Here is a 20,314-nt window from a genome sequence, read left to right as displayed (position 1 = left end):
TTTGCCCACTGACAAAGAAATTATCAGTCTATAATTTTAATGGTAGGTTTATTTGAACAGTGAGAGACAGAATAACAACAACAAAATCCAGAAAAACGATGGGTATTCCAGCATGACAATGACCCAAAACACACGGCCAAGGCAACAAAGGCGTGGCTCAAGAAGAAGCACATTAAGGTCCTGGAGTGGCCTAGCCAGTCTCCAGACCTTAATCCCATAGAAAATCTGTGGAGGGAGCTGAAAGTTCGAGTTGCCAAACGTCAGCCTCGAAACCTTAATGACTTGGAGAAGATCTGAAAAGAGGAGTGGGACAAAATCTCTCCTGAGATGTGTGCAACCTGGTGGCCAACTACAAGAAACGTCTGAACTCTGTGATTGCCAACAAGGGTTTTGCCACCAAGTACTAAGTCATGTTTTGCAGAGGGGTCAAATACTTATTTCCCTCATTAAAATGCAAATCAATTTATAAAATTTTTGACATGCGTTTTTCTGCATTTTGTTGTTGTTATTCTGTCTCTCACTGTTCAAATAAAGATACCATTAAAATTATAGACTGATCATTTCTTTGTCAGTGGGCAAACGTACAAAATCAGCAGGGGATCAAATACTTTGTTTCCCTCACTGTATCTGCGTGACGTTACCGAACGACCCAAGGAATATGAATTGCTGCAGTCACGAAAGCTTTAAGTCGATCAAGCTCTTTAAGCACAGATGTTCAGTCGGGGGCCAGACCCTGCCAACCGCTTGCTCATGCCGCTGCATGGCAGAAGGTGCCTCCACACATTTGGTCTACTCTTCCACGTGGACGAGACTCGTTCGGATGGGGGGGTGGGCGTACCCACACTTGAAACCCCACCGCACTCCACGCGCCGGCCATAGGCGAACTTTCGGTGCACCAATTTGTTCTGCTGGGTCAACGGAGGCGAGGGAGGTTTTCGACAAAGTTGCCCCCCCCCCCCCCGTGTAGCCTTAACAGACTGTAGGGCAGAGGTCGCAAACGGGTTTTGATTCCTTACCCGTACCCAGACGCACCAGGGTCGCAAACGGGTACCGTACCCGTACCCGGCCGGGTACGGGTAGGGTACGGGTATCGGGTACCTGATTGCGACCTCTGGGATGAAGCCATGTTGCAGGCGCGGGTGGGTTGATTCTAGGAACTTGAATTGTGAGAAGAGACAAGACGTTGGGAAATGAGTGACAAACGGTTACTCACCAGTGACTCACGGCTTACCCGTACCCGTACCCGGCCGCACCAGGGTCGCAAACGGGTACCCGTACCCGGCCGGGTACGGGTAGCCGGGTATCGGGTAGGGTACGGGTATCGGGTACCCGGTTGCGACCTCTGCTGTAGGGGCAAGTGCTGTTAGCGAGCACCTATGAAGGCCGGCACGGCACACGAGGTGGGGGTGGGTGGCTTTGTCTCCCAAGTGGCGATGTTTTACACATCGCGCCGGGTACTCATTTGAGGCTGAATCGATCTAGGGGAGGCCCAGGACCGGTTCAGATAATCGTCACTGATGTTGGCCGTGAGCGCGAATCGAACCCGGGTGGCCAGGTTCGTAGCGCAGCGCGCTAACCACTACACCGCCGCTTCTCTTACCCCACACACGCACGCAACCAGCGTCATGTTCGCACATTAAACTTCTTTCGCACCGTACGTAGCCACCCGTGCTAATCAGAGGTTGCGGGGGGGAGGGGGGGGGTAAGGACAACAAACGAAACACAAAAAGCAGTTCGAAAGAAATTGATTTTTAATCTAGATCGTTTTAAAGTGCATCGTTCCAGCGGCTTCCCAATATCGGAAGGAGGAGCGTTCCAGACGGCCACAGAAGCGCACTCGAAGGCGCGCGATGATGCGGTTAGATGGCTGGCAGCCAAAAGCCGCTGCCGCTGTTGCTGCTGCTGCGAGAATGACCACCAGCGTTCGCGTGATGATGGTTCAGGCTCCGTGACGAGATCAGCTCGGTGAAGACAAAAATATCTCCCCCCCCCCTCTCCCTCCCCCCTATAGGCATTGACAGACTGTGGGTGCAAGTGCTGTGAGCGAGCACCTATTAGGGCCAGCATCGGGTCCGGCGACAGAATTAGTCCTCCCCGATGGTTTTACTCAGCGGCATCAACCACGGCGCCCTCATTTTCAAGGCCTAGTCGACCTAAGGTGGACTAGCGAGAGACCACCTCCACCCCCCAGCCCCCTCCTCCTCCGCCCCACGATGATGGCATCCGCTGCCTAAATAGCCATGGCCGCCCCAGCCGGTCTAAGCCCCCCGACTGCGAAAACAACACGGGTGCTTTGTAAATATGGACTTGGTCCTAATGAGGAACGCTGCTGCTCATTAGAGCCAAGGGGCCGGTCCCATGGTGTGACCAGGATATCCGATTCTCTATGGGGGGGGGGGGCAATGTGCTGACTTCGTGGAGTGCCGAAACTCTGCGGTAGCAGCGGCAAAAGTCAGAGGCGTTTCTATATCGAGGTGGGCTCTTTCGATCGCTTCGGGCCTATTTCAATGGCAACGCGATGACAGCACTGACTGACGGGTGGTCAGGGTCCAGGGCAGGCCCCCCGGCTGGACAGAGGGCAGCCCGGGCAAATGTCTCGTGGGTCGGAGCCATGGGGAAATTGCAAATGTGATCAGAATAATATAAAATTTGTTGTTGTTGTTGTATATGTTGAATGAATATTTTTTTGACGAAGAAAACTGTTGTGATGATGGGAAAATATTAAGTTAAACTAGATAAATATAACAAAAATATGATCATCACGTAAAAATATATATATACATCATCGCAACAATTTTCTTTGTCAAAAAATAGATATGTTATTTGGGTCTTTCGGTAAAGTCACGTGATGACGATCACTTGCGTCGTGATTGTGTTGTGATCGAAACGTCGTAGTTTTTTGTTATTTTTTTTGTTATTTTCTTTGAACCTATCTACGTGACTTTACCGAAAGACCCAAAGACTATGAATTCCTGCAGTCACGAAAGCTTTAAGTCAAGACAAATGTTTTTAAATCTAAATTATTTATTAAAAAAATAATTTGTACGAATTAAAATTATACCATTATCATCATCACATTTTTATTAAAATATTTTATTACCTCGAATGCGCTACCGTTAATTGCTCATTTACGCTATCAGTTGGCATTTGGTCCCCGTATATTCGGCAGCCGCCAAAGATGCTTCCCCACGGGCCCATTGTAGTTTTAGTTTGGCACCCAGCACAAAAATGGCCCAATGACAGATCGCACGGCCAATTTTAGGCCACTACAAAATTGGCCGTCGGATCATTGTGGTTTATTAGTAACACATCGGCATTTTGCGACCCCCACTGCCACTGTGTAGCATATAATGATGTGCCAGGGACTCTGTGAGATGATCGGACAAGTCTGAGTCCATAATTGGCAATAAGTAACGGCAAATCTGTTATAAGTGGCTCACAGAATTGTGCGCAGTTGCGTGTACGGTCCACGACTTTCCTGAAGGCATTCACCTTCAGCGAGCGCGATGCTGATCACATAACGCGGTTCGAATTCGACCCTCGATCGATGGCTGCGCCATCGCCGCACACGCGTCGAATAAAAAGCAAGGGACAAAAAATGAGGGTACCAATGGTGTAAATGCTTACCCCGAGCTCTCATACTCTGGTGGTACATTGTCTTTGAGTTGTGCTCCTTATGGCGTCATCTGGTCCAACCCATGTGAGACTAGGCTCTAAGGAAAGCTGTCTCGGGTGTGGACCAATCAACTTCAAGGACAGTGCATACATTATCAGAGTTGTGTTTTTTGTTTGCATTACGACTGCAGGTATTGTGGTCTATGCAAACATGACTCCTCGTAAAGAAGGTGTCAGTTTTGTTGCCAGATTAAAGGGTAAAAAAACTAATTATCAAGGGACAAGTCCTCACTTGCTAACAACTCCTCTATCATCTTTCATTGCTGAAGGGGTTGCCCTCCCCCCATCTACCTGAAAATCCTGGCTCCGCCATTGGTCCACTGGCGTGTTTTACACATGCCTGGAACCAATTTTTGTTGTTGTGTTCATCACCGGACTTCGGTTTGTGATTTGTGCCAGAGCGCTGCCGTGATTTCTTTGCCGTCCCAGAATCCCGCGGCTTCGATTCGATTTTTCCTCGGCGTGGCCAGTTGAAACAACAACAACAACAACAACGGTGGTGCAAGATTCATTCAATCTCTAACCTCTGCAACCCCCACTCCCACGTCTCTTCAGAACCGGCCCTGGGCCTCCCCTAGGTTGTGTTAGCTTCATGCACCCATGGAGATAAAGGCGGCCGAGCGTGGTGCTGGCCACACCACCTAACCCCTCGTTCTTAATGGTATGGTAAGACTATTATCATTGATAATTGGTTTGTTTAGCCTTCTATCTGGCAACAAAACTGACACCTTTTTTACAAGGAGTCATGTTTGCATAGACCACAATACCTGCAGTCATAATGCAAACAAAAAACATAACTCTGATAATGTATGCACTGTCCTTGAAGTTGATTGGTTCATACCCGAGACAGCTTTCCTTAAAGCCTAGTCTCACATGGTGTTGGACCAGATGACGCCAAAAGGCGCACAACTCAAAGACAATGCACCATCAGAGTATGAGAGCTCGGGGTAAGAATTTACACCATTGGAACTTCATTTGCCAGTAAAAAATATAATATTATTTTACTGGCAAATGAGGTTCCAATGGTGTAAACTAATATCATTATCAAGGTCTATGCATCATCATCATCATCATCCTAATATTATGCGTTACACCATCATCGTCATTATCATCATGGGAAATGTTTCATCACCATCGCCATGTCTATGCACAGTTCAACACGATCATCACGATCCTATATACGTTCCAAAAAAATCATCGTCATCACCATCGTTGTTGTCACCACCACCAACCACCACACCACAGGACACCGTCTGACTCCCGCATATCGGCGAGTTGGGGTCGGGGGGGGGTCCCTCGGGATAACACGAAGACGCGAACAGCGTGACGCCAGGATTAGGGAGAAGGCAGGGAGGAGGAGGAGACGGGAATGTGCCGTGTGGGGCGGTCCGGGGGGGGGGGGTGCGGTACAGGTGGCCCAGTGACGGATCTCACACCCAGGGCCTGACACCTTCGAGACATGTGTTCGAGCCCTGGGTCTGGGTGTCTCTGTCTTTGTTAGTGGGTTCATCATGGCCATTATCGGTGGCTTTGAGCCATGGGTTCCAGCCCTGGGTCTGGATGTCTCTGTCTTTGCTAGTGGGTTCATAATGGCCACGTCGGTGGCTCTGAGACATGGGTTCGAGCCCTGGGTCTGGGTGTCTCTGTCTTTGCTAGGGGGTTCATAATGGCCATGTCCGCGGCTCTGAGACATGGGTTCGAGCCCTGGGTTTGGGTGTCTCTGCCTTTGTTAGTGGGTTCATAATAGCCATTGTCGGTGGCTCTGAGACATGGGTTCGAGCCCTGGGTCTGGGTGTCTCTGTCTTTGCCAGTGGGTTCATAATGGCCATTGTCGGTGGCTCTGAGCCATGGGTTCGAGCCCTGGGTCTGGGTGTCTCTGTCTTTCTAGATTTGAAGCTTTCGTGACTGCAAGGAATCATCTTCTTAGGTTTTTTCGGTAAAGTCACGTAGAAAGTAAAATAAAATAAAAACAAAAATCACGACGTTTCGGAGGCAACACAAGTCTCCGTCATCAGGTGGGACCGTCACAGCCAGATTAGCTGTATCAAGTGAGGCAATGATTCAAGATGTAATCCCTTAAAAGCGAGTTGAGGGGGGAGGGAGAGAGAGGGGGGAGCTCATCAGACTATGGTAGCCAATGAAAGGAACGTATCGGGAGGGAGGGGGGGCGAGGCCAAAAGGGTGGGCGATGGACGTGGAAGCGCTTGTGCGCAAGCGGCCAATTACTGCACACGCCAACACAATGGAGCGATTGTGCGCAAGCGGCCAGCCACTGCACCCGCCAACACAATGGGCAGAGAGGAGGAGGGGAGGTCTAATACACATGATAGACAAAAGAACGAAAATGATGATGGGTACAAACTTAGGGGGAGCTCATCAGACTATGGTAGCCAATGAATGGAACGTATCGGGAGGGAGGGGGGGGCGGGGGGGGGGCGAGGCCAAAAGGGTGGGCGACGGACGTGGAAGCGCTTGTGCGCAAGCGGCCAATTACTGCACACGCCAACACAATGGAGAGAGAGGGGGAGTGGGGGTCTGATACACATGATAGGCAAAAGAACGAAAATGCCCATGTTCATACCAATGCTGGCTGAACAATGAAGAGAGTACTGTTAAAATAACTGGGGATGTTAACACTCGGTAAAGTACAGTAAAATAGTGCCTGTCAGATAAGATGGTCCAAAAATTTTTTTTTGTGATTAAGTCTTTTTTGCGTGGTTGATAACATCTTTCCAATGATTACTAAGTTTGTACCCATCATCACGGTTGAAATTATGTCTGTGTTTGTATATTTGTATGGCTTCGTGTACAAACCTTTGATGGTAGCCGGGAGGTTTGCAGAGAACCTTGGTCTCGGAAAAGACAATTTCATGAGAGCCCACCGAGTTGTAGCAATGATCGGCCACGGCAGAAGAATCAGTTCTGCCGTGTTTCAGATCTGACTTGTGCTCGCGGACACGATCAGAAACATGACGTTTCGTTTCTCCAATGTAGCAATCACCACAAATGCAACTCAATTTGTAGACTCCAGGATACTGTAAGTCAGGAACGACATCCTTCACAGATGGAATCAGATCACGGATTGTATGCACTGTACTGAATCGGACTTGGATCTTATGTTTGTTTAGAATTTTGGAGATCTTTTTGGTCACGCCAGCTATGTATGGTAACGTGATGGTTTTGGTCGGAGTTTCATGTGGCTGTTTCTGTGTGGTGGGAGAGACAGCTTGGCGGATAGTACGGTCAGAGTATCCGTTCATCCTGAGGGCCCGATGTACATGTCTTAATTCACCGGTCAGGTGGTGTTTGTCAGAAATGCCATGTGCTCTGTGGTATAGCGTTTTGATGAGAGAGTTCTTTTGAGATGGGTGGTGGTGGGAATCCGGTTTCAAGTAGGAGTCTGTGTGGGTGGCTTTTCTGTAGACAGAATGTCCCAAGGAACCGTCAGGACTCCTCTCAAACAGAATATCCAAGAATGGTAGTTTACCGTCTTTCTCCACTTCTATGGTGAATCTGATGGATGGGTGTCTAGAATTGATGTGGTCCAAGAAGTGGTTCAATGCTGGGAGGCCATGTGGCCAGATGACGAAAGTGTCATCCACATATCTCTTCCACAGGGAAGGACGCAGGGTGGATGTCTGGATGGCGTCTGATTCAAACTTTTCCATGAATATGTTGGCTATAACTGGTGACAAAGGGGAGCCCATAGGGGTACCCTCATTCTGTTTGTAGAAGGTGCCATTCCAGGTAAAATAGGTGTTGGTGAGGCAATGCCTAACCAGCGCAGGTGCATCAGAATTCAATCCATGTTGGACTAAGTCCTCAATTATTGTTAGGGTGTCCGGTACTGGGACTTTGGTAAACAAAGATACTACATCAAAGCTGACGAGGATGTCATCAGGAGATAGTACCATGTCTCTGTCTTTGTTGGGGGGTTCATAATGACCACGTCGGTGGCTCTGAGACATGGGTTCGAGCCCTGGGTCTGGGTGTCTCTGTCTTTGCTGGGGGGTTCATAATGGCCACGTCGGTGGCTCTGAGACATGGGTTCGAGCCCTGGGTCTGGGTGTCTCTGCTTTTGTTAGTGTGTTCATAATGGCGACGTCGGTAGTTCTGAGACATGGGTTCGAGCCCTGGGTGTGGGTGTCTCTGTCTTTGTTAGTGGGTTCATCATGACCACGTCGGTGGCTCTGAGACATGGGTTCGAGCCCTGGGTCTGGGTGTCTCTGTCTTTGTTAGTGGGTTCATAATGGCCATGTCCGTGGCTCTGAGACATGTGTTCGAGCCCTGGGTCTGGGTGTCTCTGTCTTTGCTGGGGGGTTCATAATGGCCATTGTCGGTGGCTCTGAGACATGTGTTCGAGCCCTGGGTCTGGGTGTCTCTGTCTTTGTTAGTGGGTTCATAATGGCCATTGTCGGTGGCTCTGAGACATGTGTTCGAGCCCTGGGTCTGGGTGTCTCTGTCTTTGCTAGGGGGTTCATAATGGCGACGTCGGTAGCTCTGAGCCACGGGTTCGAGTCCTGGGTCTGGATGTCTCTGTCTTTGTTGGGGGGTTCATAATGGCCATGTCGGTGGCTCTGAGATATGGGTTCGAGCCCTGGGTCTGGGTGTCTCTGTCTTTGCTAGTGGGTTCATCATGGCAATTGTTGGTAGCTCTGAGACATGGGTTCGAGCCCTGGGTCTGGGTGTCTCTGTCTTTGTTAGTGGGTTCATCATGGCCATTGTCGGTGGCTTTGAGCCATGGGTCCAGCCCTGGGTCTGGGTGTCTCTGTCTTTGCCAGTGGGTTCATAATGGCCATTGTCGGTGGCTCTGAGACATGGGTTCGAGCCCTGGGTCTGGGTGTCTCTGTCTTTGTAAGTGGGTTCATAATGGCCATGTCCGTGGCTCTGAGACATGGGTTCGAGCCCTGGGTGTCTCTGCCTTTGTTAGTGGGTTCATAATGGCCATTGTCGGTGGCTTTGAACCATGGGTTCCAGCCCTGGGTCTGGGTGTCTCTGTCTTTGTTAGTGGGTTCATAATGACGACGTCGGTGGCTCTGAGACATGGGTTCGAGCCCTGAGTCTGGGTGTCTCTGCCTTTGCTAAGGGGTTTATAATGGCCATGTCAGTCAGTGCCGGTACCCACACTGAACCAAACCGCGCACAACCTGCTGATTGACGAACTGCGGTGTAACCCATTCGTGGAGATGGATTCGAAGTGGCGACCCCTCTGGATTGCTACGCGCAGTGAGAGAGTGAGAGGTAGTACAGCTCCATGGTGCTGCCCAGCACAGCAATGTGGCAGCATAAACAAAAACAGAATCAGAATATTTATTTATACTGGAGGAATCCGATGAGCTATTAAGCTCTTTTTTTTGTTACAGATGTCCAGTAGGGGGCAACCGGGTAAGAACGTGTCAACAACAGACAGTACGAAAACGCGATAGTTATGCAAAGTTGAAGGAAAAGTAAACAAATCACCCAAACACACTTAAATGAAACGAAACAATCCCCCATCCTACCAGTCAAAACCCCCACTGAGGTGTTCACTTATTTTTCAGAAGCGACCTGGCTTCCGCAAATTATATATATATAAAAAAAACGATTACGACATGAGTGGACATTTCTCCAGAGCGACAAAACGCCTCCACTATTTGTGAAAATATGAAGCGGTAGAGAGAAAGAGCGTGCAGATATGAGCTACACGTCGGAGGCCGTTGGACTGCGAGAAGGGCTGCGTGCAGATGCAGCAATTGTCGTAGTAAAATAAAATAAATAAAATAAAAATAAAGAGAGAGAGAGCGAGAGAGAGAGAGTGAGAGAGTGAGCGAAAGAATCAGCGAGAGAATCAGCGAGAGAATCAGCGAGAGAGAGAGAGAGACTTTGACTTTTAAACAACTTTTATTGCCGCCAGGAGCAAAAGCACTGGAGGCGATTTCGATATGAAATACACAAAGTCACCGGCAAACAAATGAAAATAAACGCTACAAATCCAAGAGAGCGAGAGAGTGATCGAGACAGAGAGCGAGAGAGTGAGCGAGAGGGGGGGTTACATGAAGCAAAGTTTTAAAAAAATAAAAAATTACGAAATGATGAACGAAGCAAAGTGCCGTCTACACCGAGCATCTTCTTGTTTCCTCTGATCGTAAAAACTAAATAGAGAGAGAGAGTGTGAGAGAAGGGAAAACGAATAGCTACGTAGTGAGGGAATACCCCCAACCCCCCCGAATCCATTCCCACTTTGCTTGTTTGAAAGTATCGAGCCGCGAATGTGTTGCGTGCCTTTTCAATCTATGAACAAATAGTGACACTGTGAAACCATTTTTTTTAAATAAACATTTGTCCCTGGGTAATAAGTGTTATTTTATAATTGCTTATGCCTCGAAAGTAGAGAAAATGTCCCCACAAACCTTGCTTTTGTGATCAGGACAGTGATATTTTTAAATGTCACCTATTTTCAACGAGGAAACGTGGTGTGCATTTGTGTCTTTCGTTCACGTAAAGTCGTGGTCACAAAAGCAAAGTTTGTGGGGAATCATAGCCAATTTCTATACTTTTTAGGCATAAGCAATTAAAAATAACACTTACTACCCAGGAACAAAAATCGTGTTACATAGTGTTATCGTAACTTTCGTGAAATATTTCTAGATTAAAAAAAATAATAATTATGGATATGAAAATAAAGAATATGGTGCTTTACCGTTTACACGCAATTAAACAGGAGTTGTGTTAAGATGTTCAAACACCAAATAGAAACCTTTCGCAAGGATTCATCTTCTTGGTTCTTTCGGTAAAGTCACGTAGAAGGGAAATAATAAAATAATAAAAATAAAACATAATAAAATAATAGTGAGAATTATTTTATTATGTTTTATTTTTATTATTTTATTATTTCCCTTCTACGTGACTTTACCGAAAGAACAAAGAAGATGAATCCCTGCAGTCACGAAAGCTTTAAATCGAAACTTTTGCAAGAAATCAAGGACTGCACACTGCTGGTGGTGAACATGCAAACACACACGCTCTGACAATTATCTATGATGCATTTGTCTTTGAAACGGATTCGTCTCCACCAGACAGCCTTCTTTAAGGCCTAGTCTCACCGCCAGTGTCGGACCAGAGAACGCCAAAAAGTACAAAGACAATGGGGGCCGTCCATAAATGACGTCACGCTATGTTGAGCACGTGATGCACTTTGACAATCGTCACTTTTACACGTGGTAGGCTTTCGCGACCAATTAATAGAGAGGTATTTTTGGGTTAGAGCGCGGAAATATACGAATGTGTCGTTAAAACCCGCCACCACCCGACACGGCCAACTAGTAAGGGTTGTCACGTAAACAGAACATGCCAATTTGTCACATCTACGCCTCTATATAAGGAACGAAACAGGTGGACTTCTCCACAAATCTGGATGTCACCTGATGAAGCTGGTTGTAATTACTGGCGAAACGTCGTACTCAGTTTGTAAATGTTGTGGCTTGGCTCTCCAACACACAACCGGTGTGCTGTACTAGTATACTACACTATACACTACACTACTATACACAATACACTACACTATACACTACACTATACACTACACTACTATACACAATACACTACACTATACACTACACTACTATACACAATACACTACACTGTACACTACACTATACACTACACGACTACACACTACACTATACACTACACTACTATACACTACACTATACACTACACTATACACTACACTACTATACACTACTACACACTACACTACTATACACAATACACTACACTATACACTACACTACACCGGTGTGCTGTACTAGTGACGAATTGGCCACGTATTCATTTATGTGGTCACACACCCCATCGGTATACAAATATTAAATTGCAAGAGGATTTAAACAGGGGTCACAAGACATCTGGACCACCACCCTGTATTTTAAGCAGTCCCCACCCCTCTCCCTTCCTTAAGCTCCTTCCGCTCCTCCGTTAAAGCCTCACACATCTTCTCCATCGCACATTCTCGCTCTCTTCCCTCCCGTCGCCACCCCTCCACTTCTTCCCGTCCCTCCCCTGCCGTTTCGTGATCCCAAAGCACTCCCTCTCCCTCCCCTCCCCATCGATGTCGCTCATTCATCGATCCTCGTGGGCACGCCACGTGGCCATCTAAAATCGTTCCGTTACCGCGTCACCGTTTTGTAAGCTCCGTTCCAGCGCCTTGGGTGACGGCAGCTTTATAAATATCAATCGGATTTGGTTGAGCACGTTGGGAGGCTTTCGCGAACGATATTATCCATAGTAATAGGTTTTTACCCTTTCAAGTGGTACAAAAACTGACACCTTTATACAAGGCATCATGTTTGCAATAACCATGATGGTGATATAATTATCATCATCAGAGTTGTTTCTTTTTGTTGTTTGCATTTTGACTGCTTGTGTTGTGGTTATTGCAAACATGATGCCTCGTATAAAGGTGTCAGTTTTTGTACCAGTTGAAAGGGTAAAAACCTATTACTATATTTTGCCACTGGTAAAGGAGGTCTCGTAGAATATTATCCGTAATAAAGGGTTTTGTTTGGGGGGGGGGGGGTTAAAATGTGTCGTTAAACTCGTCGCAGCCCGACACAGCCAATGGGTAAGGTCATTGTCGCGAAAACAAAACACTTGTGCAACTCGATGCCACTTCGGAAAGATTTAGCGTCGCTGGTTTCCGTTCAGGTGGCCGTCACGACGTAGAGACGGATACGTGGAGGAGACCCATCTTCTCTGCTTACCCCTTTGCGATGTCCGCTCCGCCACAGCCAAGCTGATGGTTATTTTCTATTCAATGTCACGTCCAACTAGGACTAGTCCCACCAAAGTAAAGAGAGTGGGCGATGGAGGAGGCCGTGTGCTCGGTGGCAGATGACGGGGAGCTCTGCATGCTGATATGAGCTATCGGTCGGAGGCCGTCGGACTGCGAGAAGGGCTACGTGCAGATTCGATATGAAATACACAAAGTCACCGGCAAACAAATGAAAATAAACGCTACAAATCCAAGAGAGCGAGAGAGTGATCGAGAGAGAGAGAGCGAGAGAGTGAGCGAGAGGTGGGGTTTACATAAAGCAAAGTTATTATTATAAAAAAAAATACGAAATGATGAACGAAGCAAAGTGCCGACTACACCGAGCATCTTCTTGTTTCCACTGATCGTAAAAAAAAGAGAGAGAAGAGAGAGTGGTGGTTGTGGGGGGGGCCTTGCACACCACATCTGGCATTTCGCCGGCATCGGTAACGCTGTGCTGTGCGTGTGTGTGTCGATAGCGGGTCCGCAGTTTTGCTCGCACCGAATCAACGTCTCGCGACGTCGAAAGGCCGCGGCGTCGATGTAGCGCGTCATTTATTCTCTTCATCTTCTCGGTCTTCACCGTCTCTGCCCTCGCTCCCCTCCAACAAATTCGGAACGTCGCTTTGACTCTTTCCTTCTTGTCCGAACCGCTTCGCCTCCACTCTGTCAACACCGCTCGCTTCCCGTTGACCACACCGCTGTCTTTTTCAAATACAGAATGGTGGTGTTTCATTCTTCACCTGAGGACGGCTGCTTGCGTTGTGGCCGAAACGTCGTGAGAATTATTTTATTATGTTTTATTTTTATTATTGTATTATTTCCCTTCTACGTGACTTTACCGAAAGAACCAAGAAGATGATAGAGGAGTTGTTAGCAAGTAAGGACTTGTCCCTTGCGAGACGCAGATGCGTCACCTAGACATGCTGCCTGCTCACGTTTATTCTGCCACGAAAAAAATGACTCGAGGACGCCCTGAAACGTCGCCCATTGCGTATTATTATTCCTCGCAACGGGGTGGTCGGTGGGCACCACGGTGTCCGCTGACGAATGTGTTGAGCTAAAGTTGTTTATTGTGGGCTTGCTGCACCACGGCCCAACGCCGGCAAGCCAAGTCGCCTCGGAAAGTGAGATGCGACGAACGCCCCCACCACACTTCGTGCCACTTTAAAGAGATTACAAAAACAAATAAAGAGTAGGGAAAAAAAAATCCGCCGTGTAGCCGCCTCGACACAGCGTTTTGGGGCCAAGTTTTCCGTTAGCGGCAAAGCGGTCGTTTTACACGCACGCCACTAGGCACTCATTTAAGGCTCAGTCTACCTAGGGGATGGGGGGGCCGTGAGCGTGAATCGTCAAGCGCTACACAACCGGCTTGTGCTGCACCGCTGCCAACGGAGTTATCAAGAGACCAAAGATCCCACGTTTGGTGGGTTGGGAGCAAGTGCTGTTAGCGAGTTACGCGCACACACAAACGTTGATGTCGCTTGGAGTCTTAAAATTCCACTCGCGATGGAGGAGGAGGTGGGGTATGGGGTGAAAGGCGATGAAACGAAATTTAAGCGCTCGGAGCCACTCCGAAACGTTACGAGTGTGACGCCATCTGCCACTTGTCCTTATTAAGAGGCCCTCTGCTTGTGCGTGAGAGAGAGGGAGAGACACTCGCCTGGCTGATGACCAAGGGGAACGAACCATTGTGGCCACGAAGCACCTGAGGACTTTGGCAGTGACTCGGCCTTAAGAGGAGATGCGGGCGAGGGGGGTGGGTGGGTGGGTGGCGGTCAGGGGAAAAAAAACAAAAACGACAGCCGGGTGTCACGCGTGAGGTGACGCGGACGCAAAAAAATTCCACTCACCCACCCCTCCTGTAATCGTAAGGGGGGGGGGGGAGGAGGTGGGTTAAGGCGCAGCACTGCAACTGCTCGCTCAACACCACTGCCGCTCACGACCACTGCCGGCTTCGGGGCTCTGTAAGGGCTGCCGCTTCGTGACGTTATTGCGGCTTTTTGAAATGATGAGGGGGTTGGGTTTTTGTTTGACCGAATTCGACAAAAAAAATGTCCCTTCTTTTTTTTGTCTTGGCTTGCCGACTCCAGGGGTGCCGAGGTGGCCAGATGTTGACTACCTCGCCTGGTATGCAGGAGGTCGTGGGTTCGATCCCGACCCTGACGACGCATGCTGTATATTTGTAGTTTGCGTGTCTCTCTCATCATCATCAGGGTGGCCAAGAGATGTTAACTACCTCGCCTGGTATACGGGAGGTGTTTGGTTCGATCCCGACCCTGACGATTCCTGCTGTATACTGTATTTGGAGTTTGCGGTGTGTGTCTCTCTCTCTCATCATCATCAGGGTGGCTAGGAGATGTTAACTACATCGCCAGGTATGCAGGAGGTCGTGGGTTCGATCCCGACCCTGACGAAGCCTGCTGTATATTTGGAGTTGCGTGTCTCTCTCTAATCATCATCAGGGTGGCTAGGAGATGTTAACTACCTCGCCTGGTATGCAGGAGGTCGTGGGTTCGATCCCGACCCTGACGATGCCTGTTGTATATTTGGAGTTTGTGATGTGTTTCTCGCTCTCTCATCATCATCAGGGTGGCTAGGAGATGTTAGCTACCTCGCCTGGTACACAGGAGGTCGTGGGTTCGATCCCGATCCTGACGATGCCTGCTGTATATTTGGAGTTTGCGTGTCTCTCTCTCATCACCATCACGGTGGCTAGGAGATGTTAACTCCCTCGCCTCGTATACAGGAGATATTGGGTTCGATGCCAAACCTGATGCCTGCTATATATTTGGAGTTTGCGGTGTCCTCTCTCCCCGTGGTCACGTGGATTTTTTTCTCCGGGTCCTCTGGGTTATACCCCTCCGCATTTAGAATCAACATCACCACGCGTTTAGAGTATTTAGCTGCTGTACATTCCCACGTGATGATAAGCCCATTTCGCTGAGCTCCCATGTGTGGCCAGCTCGCTTCTGCAATGAGCCGTATAGCTGAGTGGGCCTTACCTGGTAAAATATAAATAGTTTATATATATTTTTTTATAGTTGGAGGGAACTCGAGAGGAATTTTGGCCTACTCCTCCACGCTGCTGGCCGGGCGCGTTGTGTTCACGTTGCTCGCCACACCTCTCTATTAGATTTATAAAGGGTAGAAATCGTGTTGTTCTTGTTGTTCTTGTGTGTTTTTTGGTCGCAGGGAATGTTTGTACGTCATGGGTTTCTCTCGCTCGTCCATTGCGGTGGTGGCAGCAGACGCGTCTCGTAACAAGGGGGGAGCCTACACACACGGTACACACACACACACCGTACACACAGCGCGACTTGTATGCATGTTGAACTTCTTTCGCACCGTATGTAGCCAACGTCCGACCGCATAGCCGCACACGAGTGAACGAGTGACTTTAAACCGCGTAGCATAGCGAATGTTGGGTAGAAAGTGGCTCGCTGCATTTACAGTTCGCGCAATCCCACCCAGTAGAAACCAAGTAAGGCGAGGGAATTAAAGACCTGCTCGGCTATTGTCTTCTTATTCTTATATCCATGTACAGAACCAACCCTATAAATGTAGACTTAAAACTTTCGTGACTGTAGGAATTCATATTCTTGGTTGTTTCAGTAAAATCGCGTAAATAGAAAAGAAAAAACTAAAAAAATGAAAATAAAATAAAAATAATTTGATTTTTTAAAAAATAAATTGAAAATAATAAAAGCCAAAAAAAAACTCCATTTGAATGTCAGCAACTTCACTGGTGGCTGAGCGACGTCTCCCGCACAACAGCGCGCGAATCGTTGGAGGTTGTTAGAATGTCCATGGTGCCCCCCCCTCTCCTCTCTTCCACTCAACGTGGTTGACGCAAACACTTCAGATTGCATTGCTTGATAAGGGTAAAGACGCGTGTGCGTGTGTGTGTACAGGGTCAACTCAATCACAATTATCGTTTTAATTAATACGCAACGTTGTCCCAGCAATTTATCTACCACTTAAAAAAATGTGAATTAATTAAGTGCCCCAATTTTTTTTTGCGTCTAAAATGCGCTCCAGAGTTTTTAGGTTGACTTTGAAAAGTTAATGTTTCGGTAAATCTTGACTTGAAGCTTTCGTGACGGCAGGAATTCATATGCTTGGGTCTTTCGGTAAAAGTCGCGTAGATAGGTTAAATTAAAATAACAAAATAATTGTAGTTTAAAAAAATATCTTTTGTTATTTTATCTGAACCTATCTCCGTGACTTTACCGAAATACCCAATAATAGAAACATTTCAGTGTAACAAAAAAAAAACATTTATAATCGTGTACAAATCATCTGTATATATAGTAATATGGTTTTATATATTTATTTTTCTGGGCATCAAAGATTACTTCTCTGCCAACAATGGACTCTGAATGAGTGCCCACATTTATGCCCGGTATCTCACGCACGCGGGGGGGAGGAATTTCTCCCATATCGTTCTTTTTCCATAGTGAGAAATTGGTCTCCAGTGCTAGTGGTGCGTGCATGCGGGCCCAAGATAATAATAATAATTTACATGTAAAAGTCGATTTAAAGCTTTCGTGACTGCAGGGATTCATCTTCTTGGTTCTTTCGGTAAAGTCACGTAGAAGGGAAATAATAAAGTAATAAAAATAAATATAATAAAATTTTTTATTTCATTATGTTTTATTATTATTCTTTTATTTTAAAAAATAAAACATAATAAAAATGTATTTTATTATGTTTTATTTTTATTATTTCATTATTTCCCTTCTACGTGACTTTACCGAAAGCACCAAGAAGATACATTTAAAAGGTTGAATTCATCCAGGGACCCTCAGTGCGCCAGTCGATACCACACGACGTTGTCCGTGGTAGGGAATCAAACTCGTGGGGGGGGGGGCACCCCCCCCCCGCGTTCAATGCCATATTTGACCGCACTGCACCACGCTGATCGGCGCCGGTTGGTGAAGGCGAGGGAGCATGGACGGGTGAGAGCGTGGTTAGATCCAGAGGTGTGGACTCGAGTCATGTGACTTGGACTCGAGTCAGACTCGAGTCATGAATTTGATGACTTGCGACTCGACTTGGACTTGCATAACAATGACTTTGTCCCACCTCTGAGATGTGGACTCGAGTCATGTGACTTGGACTCGAGTCAGACTCGAGTCATGAATTTGATGACTTGCGACTCGACTTGGACTTGCATAACAATGACTTTGTCCCACCTCTGAGATGTGGACTCGAGTCATGTGACTTGGACTCGAGTCAGACTCGAGTCATGAATTTGATGACTTGCGACTCGACTTGGACTTGCATAACAATGACTTTGTCCCACCTCTGGTTAGATCTCAGCAGTAGCTAATTGGTGGGCTGCTCTCTGCTCGGTGGCGTAACGAGCGTTTGGAGGGGTTGCCAAAGCAACGAGTTGGGGCCCCTCTTGACAGCCACCACACGATATGTGTTCACCAACAGTGTAAAGGAAATCAAGTAAAAGCAAAAGCGAAAAACCCACGACGTTTCGATCGCAACACAAGCGCTCTTCATCAAGCTTTTCTCTCCGCCTGATGAAGGCCGCTTGTATTGCGATCGAAACGTCGTGGGTTTTTAAAATTTAATTCTAGATTTGAAGCTTTCGTGACTGCAAGGATTCATATTCTTAGGTTTTTTCGGTAAAGTCACGTAGGTAAAACATCTAAATTAATAAAAATAAAATAAAATAAAAATCACGACGGAGACTTGTGTTGCCTCCGAAACGTCGTGATTTTTATTTTATTTTGATTAATTTTGATGTTTTACCTACGTGACTTTACCGAAAAAACCTAAGAATTTTAAAATTTTATTTAAAAATTTAGTTCAGTTTTTTTTCTCTACGTGACTTTACCGAAAGAACCAAGCATAGTGTAAAAAAGAACAAAACGATAATTGGTTTTTTACCCTTTTATCTGGCAACAAAACTGACACCTTTTTTACTAGGAGTCATGTTTGCATAGACCACAATACCTGCAGTCATAATGCAAACAAAAAACACAACTCTGATAATGTATGGACTGTCCTTGAAGTTGATTGGTCCACACCCGAGACAGCTTTCCATAGAGCCTAGTCTCACATGGTGGTGGACCAGATGACGCCAAAAGGTGCACAACTCAAAGACAATGCACCATCAGAGTATGAGAGCTCGGGGTAAGCATTCACACCATTGGAACCTCATTTGCCAGTAAAAAAACATGATAATTGTTTTTTTACCTTTTTATCTGGCAACAAAACTGACACCTTTTTTACAAAGAGACATGTTTGCATAGACCACAGTTTTGTTGCCAGATAAAAGGGTAAAAATCCAATTATCATATTTTTTACCGGCAAATGAGTTTCCAATGGTGTAAAGAACAAAACGGTTATTTAACAAGCGTATTATTCTTTTTTTTATGAAAATGCTTTCAATTCACGTTCCACGTTTTAATTCGAATTCGAGCAGTAACGTTTGGCTCGCACCAAATCAAACATTTGGGGTCCTACCTGACCGATTGCAGCACCCCCTGAGCAGCTGAAGTCGTCACTACGCCACTGCCTCTGATGCCTTACGCACGGTGGGTGCCCATCCACGTCATGTCCAGGCTCATCCCCTCTGCTGAGCTTGCGAGGTCCGAGCAGGTGGGACGCATTTGCCGGTGATAGCCTCCTCCCCACCTGGTTAGAAATCGAGTGACGTATCGACAGTGGTAATCGATGAGCGGACTTCCACTCCATTTCACATTCCCACCACCCCTCCCTACTGCCAAAATCAACAACGATCTCACGGAGCATTAATCACGGAGAGGTCGGATTTCTAGGCAGCGCAAATTATACAGTGACCCACACGGTGAATAATACCGCCTCAGCTATAATTAGGAATGTAAATATGAGATTTCCATGGACTCCGTCTGGCTGCTCCGCCAAGACTGGGCGCGCGTTCGCGTGTTCACGTGCGTGCGAGTCTGCGCGTGTGTCGGTGTTTACGTGAGTTTATGGGAATATTCATGTCGCGTGCGCGTGGCTGTTTGCACACGTGCGCGTGTGCGCGTGTTGGGGAGCGTTCGCGTACGAACTCGGCGATGCGAGTTCGATTCCCGCTCACGGCTAGCACCGGTTGCGATTATAACACTGGTCAACACACTTTTTCTGGCATGAGGTATTCCAACTGTTTTATGGTAATTTTGGGGTGCTAATTCCAAATCTGGCATCAGTTTTGTCTATCACATCAGGTTTTTTAGATATTAAATATTGCATTTTCAATAAAAACTGCAGAAGAAAAATATTAAATAAATGTGGATATCTACATAAAATGAGATTATGAACACACTATCCGAAAAATACAGCACCATATTTTAACACTAAAGCAGTCACTGACTCGCAACAACTTGCAATCATAAGTGACAGAGTTAATTTCGGGTAAAATCTATGAAAATGGGGTATGCCGATAGCATAAAAATTAGATGTGATAGAGCAAATCTGAGATCAGATTTGGAATCAGCACCCTGAAATTAGAAGGGAAGTAATAAAACAATAAAAATAAAACATAATATTTTTTTAATTTTATTATTACTTCCCTTCTACGTGACTTTACCGAAAGAACCAAGAAGATGAATCCCTGCAGTCACGAAAGCTTTAAATCGAAATGTTTTTTCTTTGCTGACCACTAGGCTACAGTTACTGTGAGGACGCCCCAGTAATATTTTCTAAAGTAAAATAAAAATAAAATGTATTTTTTACGAGGCTAACAACAAATAAAATTCAGCATTCACAAACGAAATCACTTTTCACTTCAACTCTTGAGGCCCTACAGCTGACGGAGGCCTCTGGGATGCAGCCCCTAAAGCCCCCAAGGCCTTAATGCGGCTC

Source organism: Lampetra planeri, chromosome 3, assembly GCF_965212315.1.
Source record: "Lampetra planeri chromosome 3, kcLamPlan1.2.h2, whole genome shotgun sequence".
NCBI classification, from domain to species: domain Eukaryota; kingdom Metazoa; phylum Chordata; class Hyperoartia; order Petromyzontiformes; family Petromyzontidae; genus Lampetra; species Lampetra planeri.
This window is presented reverse-complemented; position numbering follows the sequence as displayed.